The sequence below is a fragment of the Garra rufa genome, chromosome 2 (assembly GCF_049309525.1).
Source record: "Garra rufa chromosome 2, GarRuf1.0, whole genome shotgun sequence".
NCBI lineage: Eukaryota > Metazoa > Chordata > Actinopteri > Cypriniformes > Cyprinidae > Garra > Garra rufa.
Genome location: NC_133362.1, coordinates 22,178,807 through 22,197,562, shown reverse-complemented (window position 1 = coordinate 22,197,562; position 18,756 = coordinate 22,178,807). Strand labels below are relative to the sequence as shown.

General features: G+C 38.1%; 1 protein-coding gene across 1 annotated transcript in view; it reads left to right on the top strand.

The window, feature by feature from the left end:
• Positions 1-18,756, top strand: part of zmiz1a (zinc finger, MIZ-type containing 1a) — a 77,598-nt gene that overhangs the window by 18,190 nt on the left and 40,652 nt on the right. Inside the window, exon 2 of the mRNA XM_073834624.1 lies at positions 17,043-17,094. The gene's annotated coding sequence lies outside the window, so the exon portion shown is untranslated. The remainder of the gene's footprint in view (positions 1-17,042; positions 17,095-18,756) is intronic.

Genomic DNA, 18,756 nt, shown 5'->3' with positions numbered 1-18,756 from the left:
ATGTTCATGTCTTTGTTTCTTCAGTTGTAAATAAATAGTTTTTTGAGAAAAACATTTCAGGCGTTTTCTTCATATAGTGGACTTCTATGGTGCCCGTGGGTTTGGATTTCTAAATAGCAGTTTAAATGCAGCTTCAAAGGGCTGTAAACAATCCCAGTCGAGGAAGAAGGATCTTATCTAACTAAACGATTGGTTATGTTCTAAAAAAAAAAATACACAATTTATATACTTTTTCTTAACCTCAAATGCTCATCTTGTCTAGCTCTGCAATGCGCATATGTACTCTGTGCACTCTGGCTCAATACAGTTAGGGTATGTTGAAAAACTCCCATCTCATATTCTCCTCCAACTTCAAAATTGTCCTACATGACTGTTTTACCATTTTTTGTAAAGGGTGTTCGACCTTCTTTGCATATTCACTTTGTAAACAGTTGGTCTGTACTTCTGCAGCGATGTAGATGATTTTAAAGTTGGAGGAGAAAATGAGATTGGAGTTTTTAGACATTCCCTAACTGTATTAAACAGCAGTGCACAGAGTACAAGACGAGCATTTTAGATTAAAAAGTATATAAATTGTACTTTTTTTTTTTTTAGAAAATAACCAATAGTTTCTCTAGATAAGACCTTTTTTCCTCAGCTGGGATCAATTAGAGCCCTTTGAAGCTGCATTTAAACTGCATTTTGGAAGTTCAAACTCACGGGCACCATAGAAGTCCACTATATGGAAAAAATTCCTGAAATGTTTTCCTCAAAAAACAGTTTCTTTACGACTGAAGAAAGACAGACATGAACATCTTGGATGACAAGGGGATAAGTAAATTATCTGTAAATTTTTGTTCTGGAAGTGAACTAATCCTTTAAAGAAAACCACTGGCTGTGTTTGAGCATGTCGACTTTCTAGGATAGAGCTTCCTGTTTGACTGAACAATGGAGGACTGATGGGAAAGTTCAGGAAACCTGGTTTGGAAACATTTAAGCAGTCATTATATATTCAGTTTACTGCCGCTAGTGGCACAGCAATTACACACTGCGGCTTTAAAGGCTATTAAAGTTAGTTTACAGGCCCCGAGATACCAATAATTATGCATAAATGTATAACACTTATATTTAGCTCTTACTTGGGCCTATCAAATCATCATTCCTGTGTTATAAGACTTTTTAAACTATTTATCTAGGTTAAGCAGTAATGCGCTGCTGTTATGCAAGTCTCAGTGGCGTGAGGCCTCTCCCTCACCCAACGTTCCTCAGCTAACAGGAACTCCCTTATTTCCTGAACTCCCCTCACCATTTCACTTCTGTGCTAAAGACACACACACACACACACAGCCTCAGGTGTCACCATATCCAGAGGCAAAAAATATGAACCTATGTGTCTGTTAACATCCATATGCTGACACAGACTAACATTGTACCCTAACCAGTAGTAACACAAGCTTCCAGCAACAAGAAATGTATCAGTCCACATGTGAAAACACAGTCGCAGCCAATCGGCACATATTTGATATGGAGAAGGAGTTTAGACCAGTGAGATTTCACTGTGAGCTAGGCTTGGACATGATGTGAAATTCCCCGTGTTGGGTTTAAGCTTCCTAATTGATCCCTGAGTTAAGGTTGATGTTTCATTCATCAAATGAACAACCTGGTGATCGGTATCTGTTAGAAGCCCAAGGCAATGATTGAAGCTGCAGAGAGAACTGATTAGCAAAGCGTGTTCCTGTCTAGATGTCGGACAGTGTTTTCATGAGGTTGTGATCTGTTGATGTACATGTTAGAGGTTCAGATGATGGCTGGGTAAAAAGACAGAGTGAGTGAGAGGAAGAGAGCAGAGCTCTGTGACACAGGGTTGTAGACCCCTGCTCTGGGCTGATTGACCCTCTGTGCTCTGGCCAGTAGATGTTGGATTCACAGCTCATGCTCTATTGATCCACATGAGCCCACTCCACTCACAATGACACACACTCACACCAGAAAAAAGAGCCTGCACGGTCAGGGAACATGCCAGACCTGTTCCCAAGGATATATATACATTTCCATTTTTGTAAATCTTATTTTCCGGTAAAATAATCACCCTTAAACAAGATAAATGTACCTGAAGCAAAATGGTGGTATTAAGACATATTTAAAATATATATTTTGGATATATTTTTTCTTTAGCCATTAGCAAATTGTTATTTTTCTGAAACCTCACTAAATGTTGTTAGATTTACACTTCAAACAAGAAAACAGTTGCCAGTGGGTAAGAAAAATACTTTATATTAATTTTTTGAAAACAAGTCAGTGTCATTTGCTTCTTGTTTCTTAGAGTAAATGTATCTTGCTTTTTATCTTCTTTTTTACAAAGCAAGATGAAAATACTGATTAAGAAAATGTTTTTTTTTTTTTTTTGGCAGTGTCTCCATTCGATATGCATGGATTTGTTGAAATATTTATTTTCATTCATGCATATTGCAATCATGTAATTTATACATGATTGTGTTAAAACTGGGTGATATTTTAAGTATTCACAATATATGCAATACATAATTTATGTGTGAATTTATTTGCCAACTTAGTTGAATGTAAAGTTTTACTAATAAGTTTAGAATGTTTAAAGGATAGACACCCTAGGGGGAAAAAATAATAATATATATTATACTGACCCACTTGATTGATTACATTTTAAAAATTCCAAAAAAAAAAAAAAAAAAATTGTATTACATGTTTTCTGAAATATTATGTCTAAATGGGTTATCTAATTAAATATTTATCTTTTTATCACTCGATAAATCAGAAAATACTGACAGCGGCCAGAAAAAAATACTTTCATATTTTTTTAGGAATAAAATTATGAATGAACCCCTCTGTAAAACCTTTAGAATATAAATAGGAATATAACTGTAAAGTTAGGTGTAAGTACACTCTAAAAAAGCTGGCTTAAAAATAGACAAACCCAGCAATTGAGTTGTTTTGACTCAGCGTTTAGGTTAAATGTTTAACCCAACTTTCTGGGTATTTTTATTTAACTCAACTATTGCATGAAAATTGCTATATTTCTTGATAAAAATGAACCCAAAATTAACATTTATTATTAATATAAATAAACATCCATTGATAAGTTGAATAAATAACTAAATTTTATTTTAAAATAGCTTATTAATAAATGTTTACCTTTTGATTATTGCTGATGCCTCTGATTATCATGTCTGTTCTTTTAATTTACAACCTATTTTGATTTTTACCAGCCATATAGTATTTTTTAGACAATAGTTGAGTTAAATAAAACTACACAGAAGGTTGGGTTAAACTGAATTTTCCCATATTTGATTCATCACTGGGTTGTATTTAACCCAGCATTTTGTAGTGTATTACATAAGTGGCAATTTTTGCAGGGAAAAAATCTGATTTTGAGAAAACGGCCTTTAAATACATAAATACTTAAAACTGAATTTTGTAATGTTTTCTTTCCACTAGTCTGAAAAAAATCTCCAAATTGACAGGTGCATGAAAAAACAGTGTTTTAAGTGCGTTTATGAATTGTTGCTTTTAGGTTTTAAATATATAAATAAATAACGGTTTGGTTTAAATTATCGTCTTAAAAAAAACACACTGTAAGCCATTTTAGTCATTTAGGAGTGCTAAAAAATATCTCAAAATATAAATGTTTTCGCTGCATCGCCCAGCCCTAGTTGCACATCGTATTTTTGTGTCTGTTTGTGCTCACAAGTGTAAGTGTTTGCCTCTGCATGTGTGTGTGGTCCCACTTAAACAGAGTTGAGGGTGGGGAGAGAGGCAATAAGGGAAGAATGATTACCAGACAGGCCTCATGCTCGCTGCAGATATGCAGGCCTAGCAGTATTTTGCCTCTGCACAGTGTCAAGCATATTGATCAGCCTCTTGTAATAGAGAGAGGGCAGTGTGCAAAATCAATGTTCAATTTTTCCCCCCTCTCTCGCTCTCTCTTTTTCTCTCTCTCGGTGTCAAACTACCTTTCTAACTTGCACGGAAGCTGATTCGCATCTCTAGCTGTTTATTCTGCCACACTTATGGCGTAATAGGGATTTGAATGTCGTCATTGTTCCATTGTTTGACCTTTTTGCTTCAAAGACCTAAAAATGAAAAGAAAAACGATTTAATATGCATTTCTCAATTGATAATGGCTGGAAATTAGGTGTCTGTGTGAAATGTTACCTATTTAATCCTCATGTTGCTTAAAACCTGGATGACTTGCTTGCTTTCTGCGGAACACATAGATTATCATTTCTGAATTGTTATTTTTGTACGCACTGCAGTGAACGTCAGTGGGGCCCAGTTTTGTTCAGATCACAATGTTCTTAAAACAACATTCTTCCACAGAAGAAAGCAAGTCATAGATCTTTAAAACAGCATGAGGTGAGTAAATGATGACAGGCTAGTCATTTTAGTGGAGCTTTCCCTTTAACTAGGCTGTCTAGTGTAGTCCAGTACGAGGATAAAATCAGGCATCTCTTTCTGTTACGCAAGTGTTCCCATTTGTTCCCTTTTCCCCCTCTCGCTCAGCGTTTGATACAGATTATAAAAAAGATTAGGTCTGGCGTTACTGTCCCAGTCTGTCTACCATCAGAAAATAGAATTCATTTAGGTAATCCAGATGGTTTTCCTCAGTTTGTGTGTCTGGTATTTGGCCGGCAGTCAACAGCTTTTAGCAGCTCAGGGTGAGCTTTTGTGTTTGCACAGAGTGCCGAGGACTTCGACAGAGCCACCGCTCACGCGTTCTCCGGCATCATCGCCGACAACGAACAAACGCACACCTGCTGCTGATCAGTAGCTATTGTTTAACGTTAAAAAAAAATGCACCCCGGATCCTTTTTGCCGTCTTTTATTCCGATGCTACCGAGAGAATTGATTGATTCTTTCTGTAAACCAATTAATGCGGCTAAATGCACCTGTATATTATATTGTTTCTGTGGCCTGGCTGTCGATATCTGTTTGGCTAATTCATTGATTGGATTCACGAGAGAGCTCATTAGAATATAGCGGATGCAAAATAGTTGATCTCGAAAACAAAACAGACACCGCTTAATCTTTATTCACCTTTCTGTCATGTATGCTTCATTTTTCACTCTCTAGATTCAGCCCCACGAGTCTTTGTTGCACTCATGTAAATGATCTGGCGTGGGCCGCCGTGTGACCTTATGGCAGTGCAGACCCCATGACATCAGTCAGCGCTGTTCGTCTCGAGGCTGCAGCATCTTAATGAGCATTCGCTGTGCCAGACTTGGCCAGGCTCAGCCTCTCTCTGGTTTGGTTTGGACGGCGGCCTGTGCTCCTCCAGAAACCACCCTGCCCCACTCGCAGCCCCACCACAGACGCATGCGATCCGCCCAGTGGGATAATCTTTCCCTACTGTTGCAGGAGAGCGCCGCACAACACGCTCGGAGACGCGATCCCTCTGCGAGCAGATGCCCTATCTGGAACGCTTGGGGCCCCGGCGGAGCAGGTTGGGTTGGGGTAGGGCTGCCGGGCTGGGGCTGGCCGTGTTGGATGGGCGATGATGAATGGGGCTCACCTGGTGGTCTCTGTGAGGGCTGGCAGGCTGCGCTGTGGGGGTCTCCCACCAGCCTGTCCCAGGCAGCGTGTGGCAGGAGGCAGCAGCCAGGGCCACATTAATCAAACCCTCCACCTGCCTCTTTTTCACTGTCTCCCTCGCTCTGTCTCCCTGCTCGTCTCTTTACACATTCTCCACCAGGCTCGTCGTGCAGAACAATGAGTCTTTGAACAGAGCCAGAGCAAGGCCAGGCTGTCTGACAGTGGCCATTTTACAGCTAAACCTTGGACTCTTTTTACATTCATGTACTAGGTGTTTAATGCTATTACGGCAAGGCGAACGTTCTTCTCCCCTGTCAAGCCTGGGAGCATGTATAAAAGCTGAAATAGACTAAGGTTCCTTTAGCACTTAACATCGGTAGGCCTTTGCCCTGCTCTGAAGTCTTAACAGCTTTGGCTCTCTAATGCTAGAGTTAGTGACACCTCCTTTTGAGGTCACTGAACACATAATTGGGTACTTAGTGGGGCCCGGTGCTTGGCGTGGATCGCTTGAAGTTATGCTTCGAGACACTCTGAGCATGACGATCTGGATATTTGATCATATTAGGGCTGGGCGATAAAATACATTTTTTGCTCAATATCTAAAAGACAAATGTGAAATATATTTTAAATTATGTATAATTAATAATAAAATTTACACACACATATATACATATTAGTGCTGGGTGATATATGGTTCAAACAGTAAACTGGTTTGAATTCACATTAATTTCTAAAAAGCAATGTAGACACGTTGTTGAGAGGAGATCCCTGTTAACTGCGTATGCTTATGACTAATGGTTAGAGATGTATTGATAGCACACAACTAAGGGCCCGTCCACACAGTGATGCGTTTTCCTGTATACGTAAAAGATTTGTGTTGTATTAACGTTTCGTCCAAATGGATTTGTCGTTTTGGCAGCCTGAAACCGCAACTGTCCCAGATTTGTCCCAGATTTGTCCCAGAGAGGACAAATCTGAAAACGGCACCCTTGCGTTTTCATGTGTACAGCCAACCTGTATATTTTATGAAACGATGTTGTCACCCCACATCTCAACCCGAGTCAGACACCGCTACGTCATCTAACAACAACAACAACATGAACAAACATTGAACGTACTACATACATACTAGGGGTTGCACCAACTAGCCGACTGGTCGACTTTAATGCTTTTCCATGACGCTTTAAGCTTGACATCGACTAGTCGCTGGTCCTATAGAGGGCGCAACAGGATAAGAAGTCTTTGAAGTCCACATTTACACTCTGTTTCAAAACAGCTAAAATGATAATTAAATGCATACTCTGAAAGAGCTCCACAAGACTTGTGATTATACCATCGGGATGCTTGAAATTGAACAGGAGAATGCACGTTTTAAACAACTTAATATAATTGTCTGATTTAGAATGAGCAGAAATCTGTGAGAAATATAATGACCCAAAGGTAAAATAACTGATATTTCTATTATAGGAGCAATAGCCATGTAGGCAGCGTTGTGTCATATGCCATAGCTGTGCACAAGGTGTTCGAGTCTCAGCTCAAAGTTTAGGCGTTATTTTTCATTAATGATGTCATAAGCGACTAGTCAACATTGATTTGACATATATCACATAAATGTCGACTTAAAAAAAGTCCTTCAACCCCTAATACATGCATACAAACATATGTACAAACTGGTCTGGCATGTATGCTATATCGTTTTCAGACAATTGCAGTGTATTTGTGTGTACGCAGATAGTTCTGTGCTTATAGAAGAACGAGGAAAAAAAAGTTTGGATATGGAAAGCTCTGGCTTTGTGTGGATGTAACTGGGCAAATAAGCCAACTGTAAATAGCCGTTAACAGATGTCAGAGACACCGAAGACAAGCGCAAAGAGGAAATTAAGCGAAATGTTGGGGGGGGGGGGGGAATACTGAAATACTAAATTGGGAGTGAGGTTTATATGAATTTATCTGTGAAGGAAACGGACTGTTATTCAAAAAGTTTAGATGGTATTTTATTTTCATCTCCATATAATGCGTATTAATGTAGTTAATACTTTTTAATATTTTATAAGGGAAGTGCTGCTTTGTTTACAGCGGTAACCAAGAAAAAGCCATATTGCTGCTGTTCTACAAGTGCCACCTGCTGTCAGAGAGTGAATTTGCGCTTTCATTTAGTCCGTCTGCTGTATTTGTTTCATGCAGATATATTTTATGTAGCATAATTTTACAAAGCTAAGGTCAGAGCATTCTGTTTTTGCTTTAAATTGTTACAATTCTACAATCATATTTACATCAAAAATAGTTGTACTACGTGTAGCATGTTTGTTTGGATCATGATTAAAATGCAGTGTTTCATGCAGTCTGATTCATATACTGTCATGGAGAAACCGCAATGAACTGTGAAACCAACAAAATCCTAAAATCCTTAGAATCCTTATTTATGAAAAATACATAATACAAAACAAGAGCTCACACTGACATTTACATGTACTGTATCTAATTTTATATGCAATCTTATTTATTTTGTGTTATACATTTTCTGTAAAATTATGAATGTATGTATAGTGGCAAAGCAGCACTGGCCCAAGGCCATTTGTTGTCTTGAATAACATGAAAAAACCAAAACTAACAGTACAACTCTACAGCAGCAATTATCGAAGAAATTCAAAAGCCGACATGAAAAACTCAATCGTTACGAAATAAAACATAAGCAGCAACTCGTCCTAAATGATTATTTACTGCATGTGAAATTGACCGTTGTTTCCCTTGTGATTTTTTGGGGGGGGGATCAGATGAGCACTCGAGCCTCATTAAATATACATGCTGTGTATTGAGCTGAGCAAGCCAATTAGTCGGGTTTTCTGTCGATCGCTAATAATTGCTTGCTGTTTGCAATATCACCAGACTCCACCTCTCCTTTGCCTGTTTGAGGCTTTATTCCTCGACTACAAACACACAGAAGCAAAACACAGTTGTCAGTCCTCTCTTAGAGCGCTAAATACAGTTATGTCCCCACATTCTGTGACCGAATCAGCTGATTCAATCGGCTTCAGTAAACTATTACATGAACAGGACAATTTTAGAGTCGCACCTGTTAGTAAATGCAATTTTTCGATCCCAAACACTGGCTGTGTGAAAGTAGCCTTTGTAATGTGATCACAAAATAACATTTCCGCCAGTCCGTAGCTCCTTTCGCATTCCTTCTTTCAAAAGGCAGCATCTCAAACAGACGTTGATCTCGAATGCAAGCTGCCTCGTTCTGCAGGTGGCAGCCTGACTTCATTATCACACTCGTCTCTGCACGCATGTTTTAGAGCAGCTTCGTAGATGAAGGCTGAGATGATACAAAGTGATCTGTGTAGAAGCAGCCTCTGTGCATCAGTGTCGACGGCGCGTGCGTGTCATCTCTATCGTGAGGGTTGCAACATGGCTTTCAGACATCAGTGGAGCAGCACTGACGCTTTGATGCTAAACTGCGTCATCAAAGCTGAATAAATAGTGTTTACAGATACATTGTCACTCTTCCAGGATCAAACAATCCTGTGTTAAGCATGTACAATCAAACATGAAGTGTCAGCTAGCGATGACGACATCTGCAGACAAGGTTCAGCGCGGTGATATTGCGCTCGGTGTTTACTGCAGTCACTAAACGAGGGCAGTTTACAAATACGCTTTCTTTTTAGCAGAAGCCGTTTTGAAGTAGTGTTCGCTGGTTAATCGTCTTATCTCCATGTAATTAAGGGCTAGAGTGGCCTTCCGTGCATTTCTATTTCAATCATGCCAGAGATACCGTGAGAAACAAACAGAGACGGGCCAAACGCGACTCAATTATCGCACGCTAGAGAAGATCTAAAACTGTCTATTACGGCACATTTTAAGGGTTTAACTGTTGCTGCTAACTCATAAATCCTGCGGCTCATGCGCGACACAAATCTATTAGCGCAATTGAACGCTTTTAGATTTTTAAAGGATATCTTTGAGAGCCACCTTTGACGCGGCTGTTGTTGTGTGTGAGCTTGTAGACGTGTGGAAATTGTTTCCCCCGTCTACAGATTTGTCAAAAACGCTTGATTTTGATTTGGGCTTGGAAAGCTGGCTTTCCTCTCAGGAAGTGTTGTTCCTCTCCTTTTTCTATAAACAGTGGAAAAGGGACTTGAAGAATATGTCCCAGACTCACTATTTCCACTGTAAACACTGTGCTGTTTCCATCCACAGCAGTGGCTTTCGTCTGGGTCTGCCCAAGGCCCTTTTCTGGGGAAGGATTTTCCAGGGAAGAACTTTGTTTGGATTTTATAGCAGCATTGCTAACTGCTATGCCTACAAGGGTGTGGATGTTTATGCAAACTGTTGCGTGGAGTTAATGTGTCGTCTGTAGAGTTGAGTACTGAGAACCTGTTCTTATTCAGAACAGTTTTCGTTTTGTTTTAAGTACTGCTAAATATTTTTATGACCTTCTGGTGCTGATTCTTGAGTGAATTAATGATTCATATGAACCGATTCTTTTCAATGAATCAGTTAAAAATCAGTCTCAGACATTAGACTTAGACTCTAATGACTCGCTCACTCACATGATTGATTTTAGAGTGGTTCTTAAAGGGGATAGTTCACCCAAAAATGACAATTCTGTCATTAATTACTTACCCTCATGTCCTTCCAAACCTGTAAGACCTTTGTTCATCTTAGGAACACAAATTATGATATTTTTGATGAAATCCGGGAGCTTTTTGACTGACAACGCAACTGACACATTCAAGGCCCAGAATGGTAGTAAAGACATTGTTAAAATAGTCCATGTGATATATCAGTGGTTCAACCGTAATGTTACGAAGCTACAAGAATACTTTTGAACACAAAGAAAACAAAAATAGCAACTTTATTAAATATGCACAGTGAAACTCTTTAGGGGTGTAAAGGTTCACAAAATTCACGTTCGGTTTGATACGACACTGTTCGGTACAGCAAAAAAGAAAAGAAAAAAATGACGGAAATTTCCTTGATTTTTACACATTTTTTAGTTTATTAAATCTAACATCATAAAGTATGATCCTTTTACTTTGAACAATGCAGTTTGCCAAACAACAGTCACATCTCAGATCATCGGCAGGATTTTATTTATCACCCGAGGAGAGCGATTCCAGCTGACGAGTGAGGTGAGAAAGACAAGAAGTTAGCAAAAGATTTAATTTCAAAATAATACAAAAGCACCTGCTTTAAAAATATTTTAGACTTTGGAAGGCCTTTTGACTTTTGCCATTTATCTAAGAGGATTTTGAAAGCTTTTTCAAACATTTGATTCTTATTTATTTGGTTCCATTAATTTTCAGTGTTTTATATTTAGATTTTGTGTAAGTTATTTTTTATTTTATGTTACTATATACTATATTATTACTATAGCATGGTGTATTTGCATTCGTTTTGTTAATAAATTAAACATTCTGTTTAATATAAGTGAGTTTGTCGTACTGTTTTGTTGTCGTCAATTCAATCAGTTGATGCCGAATTGCCGCTAATTCGAAAGTGAAAGTAAAATGCACACAGGCATTTACAAGCTATTTAAAAGCAAATAAAAGGGAGGAAAAAAGGGAAAACTCTAACAAACTACCTTACTATTACTACCCTACTGGAGTAGGTTTTGTACAATGAATTGTTCGGTTTGCAATGCATACTGAACCGAATGGTTCAATAAATACTAAGTATTTACCGAATACTAGTACTCTTGTGCGTCAAAGACACAGAAAATAAAAAATTGTTGAATAAAGTTATTTTGGTTTTTTTTGCACACAAAAATTATTCTTGTAGCTTCATAACATGACAGTTGAACCACTGATGTCACATGGACTGTTTTAACAATGTCCTTGCTACCTTTCTAGGCCTTGAATGTGGTAGTTGCATTTAGAAAGCTCTCGGATTTCATCAAAAATATCTTAATTTGTGTTCCGAAGATAAACGAAAGACATTTTTGGTTGAACTGTTATATTTATGAAGGCAAGAATGCAAGCGAGAATGTTTCTATTTAAATGAATTCACTGAAAAATCTTCATATCCGTCCCCCAGTAGCTGCGGTAGCAGAAGTGAACCATCTTCCTTCTTTGTTCCCTTCACACTGACTTGATCTTCTACACTCTCAGCAAGTAATTAAACCGTTGTGTTAAGCAAGAGAAGAAAAAAAAAATCCCCGGTATCGTACACCAGCTATCTGGCCGATAGTAGAGGTAAACCTGCATTTGAAGCCGGGAGAGCCATTTTTATTGCATCGTATCAGCCGTGAAAGAGGTGCTAAGATGGACACTCTGTATCACCGCCGCGCCAAAAACTAATCTAAATGGAAAACACATTGTCTTCATTATTTTGCAAGTGCTGAAAGAACATTGTTGCCATAGTAACTGGCAGGGGAGGCCGAGGGCTGCTTCAGGGCCAGTGAATGGAGTACAGGAGAGCCCTCCCGAGCCGACTACAGAAATGGCCAGTTAGTGAGTGTAAAAGTGCTGCTCACTCATGTAATTAATTTCAAGGAGGATTGGCGTGCGGGGGGTGCTGGGATGCAAGGTAACAGATTTAACATGGATACTTAGGAGCCCTTCGCCGTGAGTCAAATGGCAGCCCCGGAGCATGAGAGAGAGAGAGAGAGAGAGAGAGAGGGAAGGACAGTATGCGGGTGTGCGGTGGGGGTAGATGAGGGAGTGTGTTTGATTAACAGCAGCGATGATGACATGCTGTTTTGCAAACATGCGGCTGAAATTGCTCGCATCCATAAAGCCGTGGCTGCCAGGCATAGCTTGAGTTTTTCTCTGGAGGATTTTTAACGAATGCCAAGAAAGCTGTTGTTTTCACGAGGTGGTACCAGACAGCGCGCGCGCACGCACGCACACACACACACACGTACGGACCGAAAAAAGGCTGAAGAGCTTTATTAAAAAATCATATGAGGAAAAATAGCATCAGTTCATATCACTAATGCCATGAAATCCAGACCAAATCCATCCTGTGCTTGTATTTATCTCGTCTCATATTTTGAATACCAAAAGGATGTTCTTTTCAAGCTGTTGGCTGTAATTCTGGGAATCCAAATTATAAAGGTCTTGCCAAATGGGCGGGGCTTAACGGTTTATTTTAGCTTTGATTTAAATGGCTTTGTGTATCAAATATAAACTGTCTATTTGGTTACGGTAGGTGTTGGTTAATGATCTCCCGGTCGAGTCGGCTAATGAGAGAGAGCTAACCGAGGTGGGCCGGGTGTCAGGGACGGGGCTCTTCTCCAAGAGGGAGGACAGCGGCGTGACCGCTAATGGCCGCGGCGCTTGTGTGCCGAGGCTGTTTGTCATGGCAATTCATGTCAGGGTGTAATTGGTTTACCTGGCCGTGTGTGTTGTGAGGCTTGTCTGCATAGCTAAAAACAAATTACCCAGCAGTGACCTTTCGGCTACACCGACCGCCTGGCCACACAGAGGCAATCGGGTGGGGAGGAAGTAGAGAAGATGCGAGAGAGAGAGTCGGAAACAATGTTTTGAGTGTCATGATGGCGCTATTTCTTAGCTGGCCACTGTTTGAAGGAGAGCGGGATGCCTTTGGGGATATTTATTAGAGCCGGTTCACAGCATGCAAGGTTTTAAAAGGAGCAGCGTCCCTTCGCAGACCCCGGCCGTCCCGTGCTCTATTTGCCCGTGCCTAGATGAAGGCGACCGCTGGTTTTGAAAAGCAGCGCCTGTGCCATGCAGCTTCGCTTGCACCACTTATCTGTCAAGAGCAAGAAAGGGGGGAGAGAGGGATGCCGTAATTCCCTACTTCCTGCATGAAGGATACAATATCCATTTTAGTGACAGCGTAGATGGGCTTCAATTTAAATCTTAATCCACGGGGGCTGAGTCGCAGTCGGCCGGATTGATTCTAGCCCGCTGCGTGTGCGACTGCGTGCTCCAGGCGACACTGCACAAGTTGATTTTCTTTGTGAACGTCTGACACTTTGCCGCCACCCTCTGCGTGCTCGTTTCTGTCTTCGCTGGCATGTACGGATGACAAAAGCACTCTAGCCCTGTTTTGTTCATGCATTTCTCACTTGCCAGAAGACACTTCCACATGAAGACTGGAGATTCATTTCTTAATTGGAGAAATGCAGACCTGTTGTTGGAGTCTAATTTCATTTTTATGCAGTGTATTTAACAGTGTTAATAGTAAGCAATATATTACATATATTACATGTAAAACTACATATAATAAAATGTAATATGCTCTCTTATTCTTTTATATATTTTAATATGTACAAGCCAGAATAAGCATGTTGTTTTTTTTACTTAAATGCTGTCCAAATATAATATTTCAATATAAATATTTCAACCGAATTTTGACATTGTATTCTGCAACTTACTTGAAACCTTAAAAGTAGACACTCTGCTTACAATTAATGTGCTTTCTATGGACATAATTACTTTTGTAAATTTCTTTTGTGGACATCTTAACACCTTGGACCCATATACATGCATATTTATGCACGCTTAGATTTGTGTATTTTAATTTTAATTAATAATTTTCTGTATATATTATGTATTATATAAATTATATTATTTCAAATTACAGTTATACAGATTTCACATTTATCCACTTTTTATGCTTTTTATGTAAAATTACATTTTAAAATGTATTAAAATAGAAAATGGTTATTTATTCCTGTGATACAAAGCTGCATATTTATGCACATTTAGATGCATTTGTTTATTTTCTCTATATATTTATATATTATATACATTATTTAAAATTACAGTTATACAGATATAACATTTATCCACTGTCCTGATATCACAATTTTAAAAATATATGCAAGTACACTGCCTTTCAAAAGTTTGGGATCAGTAAGATTTTTCATGTTTTTTCTTACGCTTCTTATCTTTCTTAGGCTTATCAAAGCTGCATTTATTTGATTAAAAATCCAGAAAAAAAATTTAATATTGTGAAATATTTCAATGTAAAATAACCATTTTCTATGTGAATATATTTTAAAATGTAATTTATTCCTGTGATGCAAAGCTGAATTTTCAGCATCATTACTTCAGTCTTCAGTGTCATGTGATCCTTCAGAAATCATTCTAATATGCTGTAGAGGGCTGCATTGGGATTGGGACCCAATGCAAATCTCGCGGGAGCGGGTGGTTTGAACTTTGCTGCGGGCGGGAATGGGCGGCTAAAAAAACACTGCGGGATCGGGAGGTAGCCTAGCGACATGAATACAGAATACCTGTGACATCTGGCTTTGGTTAATAATTGCAAAACTCATGTAGTTTATCATTGGTTTTTTTTGCAAAGCAGTCTATTTTATGTGCCGTGTGATGGTGCAACGTTTTTGATAAAAACTAAATTAAATTCGAATGTATTGTGTGTTTTGTCTTTCTGTGTTCTCAAGGCTAGCTGCTTTCTGACATGCTTTCTGCACATTTACACCAGGACCAATCAAGCCTACGGAATACTTCAATAGCCCAAATCAAAGTACATGAAGTCTAAAGAAACGCGCGGTAGCCTAAGCGTTTTAGATGTCCTCAATAGCCCAGGCTACTATTCATCTTCCCTACCAGTGCGTCAGAATACATGCAGGCCAGGGAAAGAAACAAACATGAATCTCTTTAATAATTGCAATACCAATAGCCTAAGTTTTTTTTCCTGCGGGACGGAAGAAGACGCAAAATCAATGCATCTCTATCATAGTGCGGGAATAAATTCTCAGAGTTTTGCGGGTGCGGGCGGGAGTGTAACACACACGTAGTGGGAGCGGGCGGTAAAGGTTAGAAATTCAGCGGGCGGGAGCGGGATGAAGAAAACAGTCCCGCGCAGGGCTCTAATATGCTGATTTTATTATCAATGTTGAAAACAGTTTGTGATGCTTAATATTTTTTTGGAACCTGTAATACTTTTTTCAGGATTCCTTAATAAAAAAATAAAAAAGAACAGCATTTATTTAAAATATAAATATTTTGTAATAATATAAACTACCATTTAAACGTTTGTGGTCAGTAACTCTGATTCTTCTTCTTTTTTTTTTTTTTTTAAAGAAATTAATTCTTCTATTCACCAAGGATGTGTTAAATTGATAAATTGTGATAACAAAAAACATATTGTTAGAAAAGATTTCTATTTTGAATAAATGCTGTTCTTTTGAACCTTTATTCATCAAAGAATACTGGAAAAAAGAGTCACAGGTTCCAAAAAACTATTAAGCAGCACAACTGTTTCCAACACTGATAATATAAAATAAATAAGCATATTAGAATTATTTCTGAAGGATAATGTGACACTGAAGACTGGAGTAATGGCTGATAAAAATGTAGCTTTAAATCACAGGAATAAATTATATTTTTAAATATATTAAAGGGATAGTTCACCCAAAAATGAAAATTTGATGTTTATCTGCTTACCCCCAATGCATCCAAGATGTAGGTTACTTTGTTTCCTCATAAAAACACAAACGAAGATTTTTAACGGAAACCGGTGCAGTCTGCCAGCCTTATCATTGACCTGGATGGGCACCAGACCTTTAAAAGTAAACAAAAACATGCACAGACAAATCCAAATTACACCCTGCGGCTCGTGATGATACATTGATGTCCTAAGACACGAAACGATCGGTTCTTGTGAGAAACTGAACAGTATTTATATCATTTTTTACCTTTGATACACAGCCACGTCCATCTGTCATGTGCACGAGTTTGGCATCAGTCACGTCAAATGAGCACGCGCTCTAGCGTAGAATACGCAAACACCGGAAGCGATCTGTCGCATGAATACGACACTCATTGTTTACACAGTGCACAGAGATTGTGTGTATAGCGGCTATTCAAAATGGTAATTACTTGCGCGTATCCTGATTGTTTAAACCGATTTAAAGCTAAAAGATTACGTTAGTTTGCGCAAACTCATCCGGGACTTTTCACTGATTTCCCCTTACGACGTTTGCGTATTCTACGCTAGAGCACGTGCTAATGTGACGTGACTGATGCACATGACAGATGGACGTGGCTGTGTATCAAAGGTAAAAAATGATATAAATACTGTTCAGTTTCTCACAAAAACCGATCGTTTCGTGTCTTAGGACATCAATGTATTATCACGAGCCGCGGGGTGTAATTTGGATTTGTCTGTGCATGTTTTTGTTTACTTTTAAAGGTCTGGTGCCCATCCACGTCAATGATAAGGCTGGCAGACTGCACCGGTTTTCGTTAAAAATCTTCGTTTGTGTTTTTCTGAGGAAACAAAGTAACCTACATCTTGGATGCATTGGGGGTAAGCAGATAAACATCAAATTTTCATTTTTGGGTGAACTATCCCTTTAATAAAGAAGACCTGGAATAATATTTCACAATATTACAGTTTTTTCTGTATTTTTGATCAAGTAAATGCAGCCTTGATGAGCATAAGACAAAAAAATCGTACTATTCCCAAACTTTTGAACAACGATGTATGTTTTCACAGCTTAGTTGATGACTCTGGTGGTTGAAATGTGTTGCTGATAATCTATTCTCTTTTTTTCCCAACAGGGCTGACCACTACTTATGCAGACTGGGCTGGCCAGAAGATCATGTGCTAATTGTGAGTTTGATGTCATCATCATCATCAATTTCAGATTGATCCCATTAGCTGTGCAATCTGAGTGCTTCCTAAGCAGAAAACCTCTTTGCTAACCTGCTGTACTCAGTTCTCTAGCCCCCAGACAGAGTGCGTTTGTAAACAGGTGTAGCAGCTATGAGCTATAAGCGCTGTGCCATTGATCAGTTTGTTTAATTAGTGAGTGAGATAATTAAAACACTGTATTTTCTGTCAGCTGGGTTCATCACCATATTTTTTAAAGCAATACCAAGCAGCAGTGTTACACCCTATTGACAAGTTCTATTCCTGGAGTTGTTTTTTGCTTCTAATAGTTTCTTTTCATTTAATTGGAGTTTCACACTAATTAGATTTGTCTTAGAAAACAGAAGAAAACTCTGGCACAGCAGGAGCAGCCGAGCTGGAGGTCGGATGTTGGAGATTTTTGAGAAATGTTAGTCTCACTTGTGAACAGTATGTAAGCGCGTGGCTGTGTTTGAAACGCTCTGTTTTTCTCATCTGTGATCTTGCTGTATAAATCAGGGTGACGACTTTTACATAATGTGTTTTTTTGTAATCAGTTTTCATTTGGATGCAAATTTACTGACATAAGTGATACAAAACAGCTGTTCAACCCACATAGAATTAATTTACTGTACGAGTCTGAATACGCTTTTTTTTTTGAAAATATACTTAAGAATCTTTTTGTGTGATTTTTTTATTTTTATTTTTTCAAAATATTCACAGGAAATTAGTTGGTGTATATATAATATTATGTAATTATTTTGAGGAAACCTGTGACTTGATGTATACATAAGTAAGATCTGAGATGTGCATTGTAAATCTGTGCTACCAGTCAAAAGTTTTTGAACAGTAAGATTTTTTATGTTTTATGTCTCTTCTGCTTACCCAGCCTGCATTTATTTGATCCAAAATACAGCAAAAGCAGTACTATTGTAAAATATTTTTACTATTTAAAATAAATGCTTTCGATTTAAATATATTTTAAAGTGTAATTTATTCCTGTGATCAAAGCTCAATGTTCTGCATCATTACTCCAGCCTTTAGTGTCACATGATTTTTCAGAATATATTTTAATAAGCTGCTCATTTATTATTATTATTATTATTATTATTATTACCAATATTTAAAACAGTACATTTGTTTCCATGCTTCTCTGATTAATAGAAAGATTCAAATATCATTTATCTAAAAATAAAAAGCTCTTGTACAATATACCATTCAAAAGCTTGGAGTCAGCATAATTATTATCATTTTTTAGGGGGGGGGGGGGGGGGGGGGGCTAAATAAATACTTTTATTTAGCAAGGATGCTTTAAATTTATCAAACCTGATGGTAAAGACATTTATAATGTTACAAAAGATTTCTATTTCAGATAAATACTATTTTCTGAACTTTCTATTCATCAAAGAAACCTGAAAATCTGCTCAGCTGTTTTCAACATAATAATAAATTAAAAATAAATGTTTTTTTGAGCAGCAAATCAAAATATTAGAATGATTTCTGAAGGAAATGCTAAAAATTCAGTTTTGAAATCACAGGAATAAATTCAATTTTAAAATATAGTCAAATAAAAAACAATTATTTTAAATGGTAAAAATATTTCAAAATTGTACTGTTGTTGCTGTACTTTGGATGAAATAAATG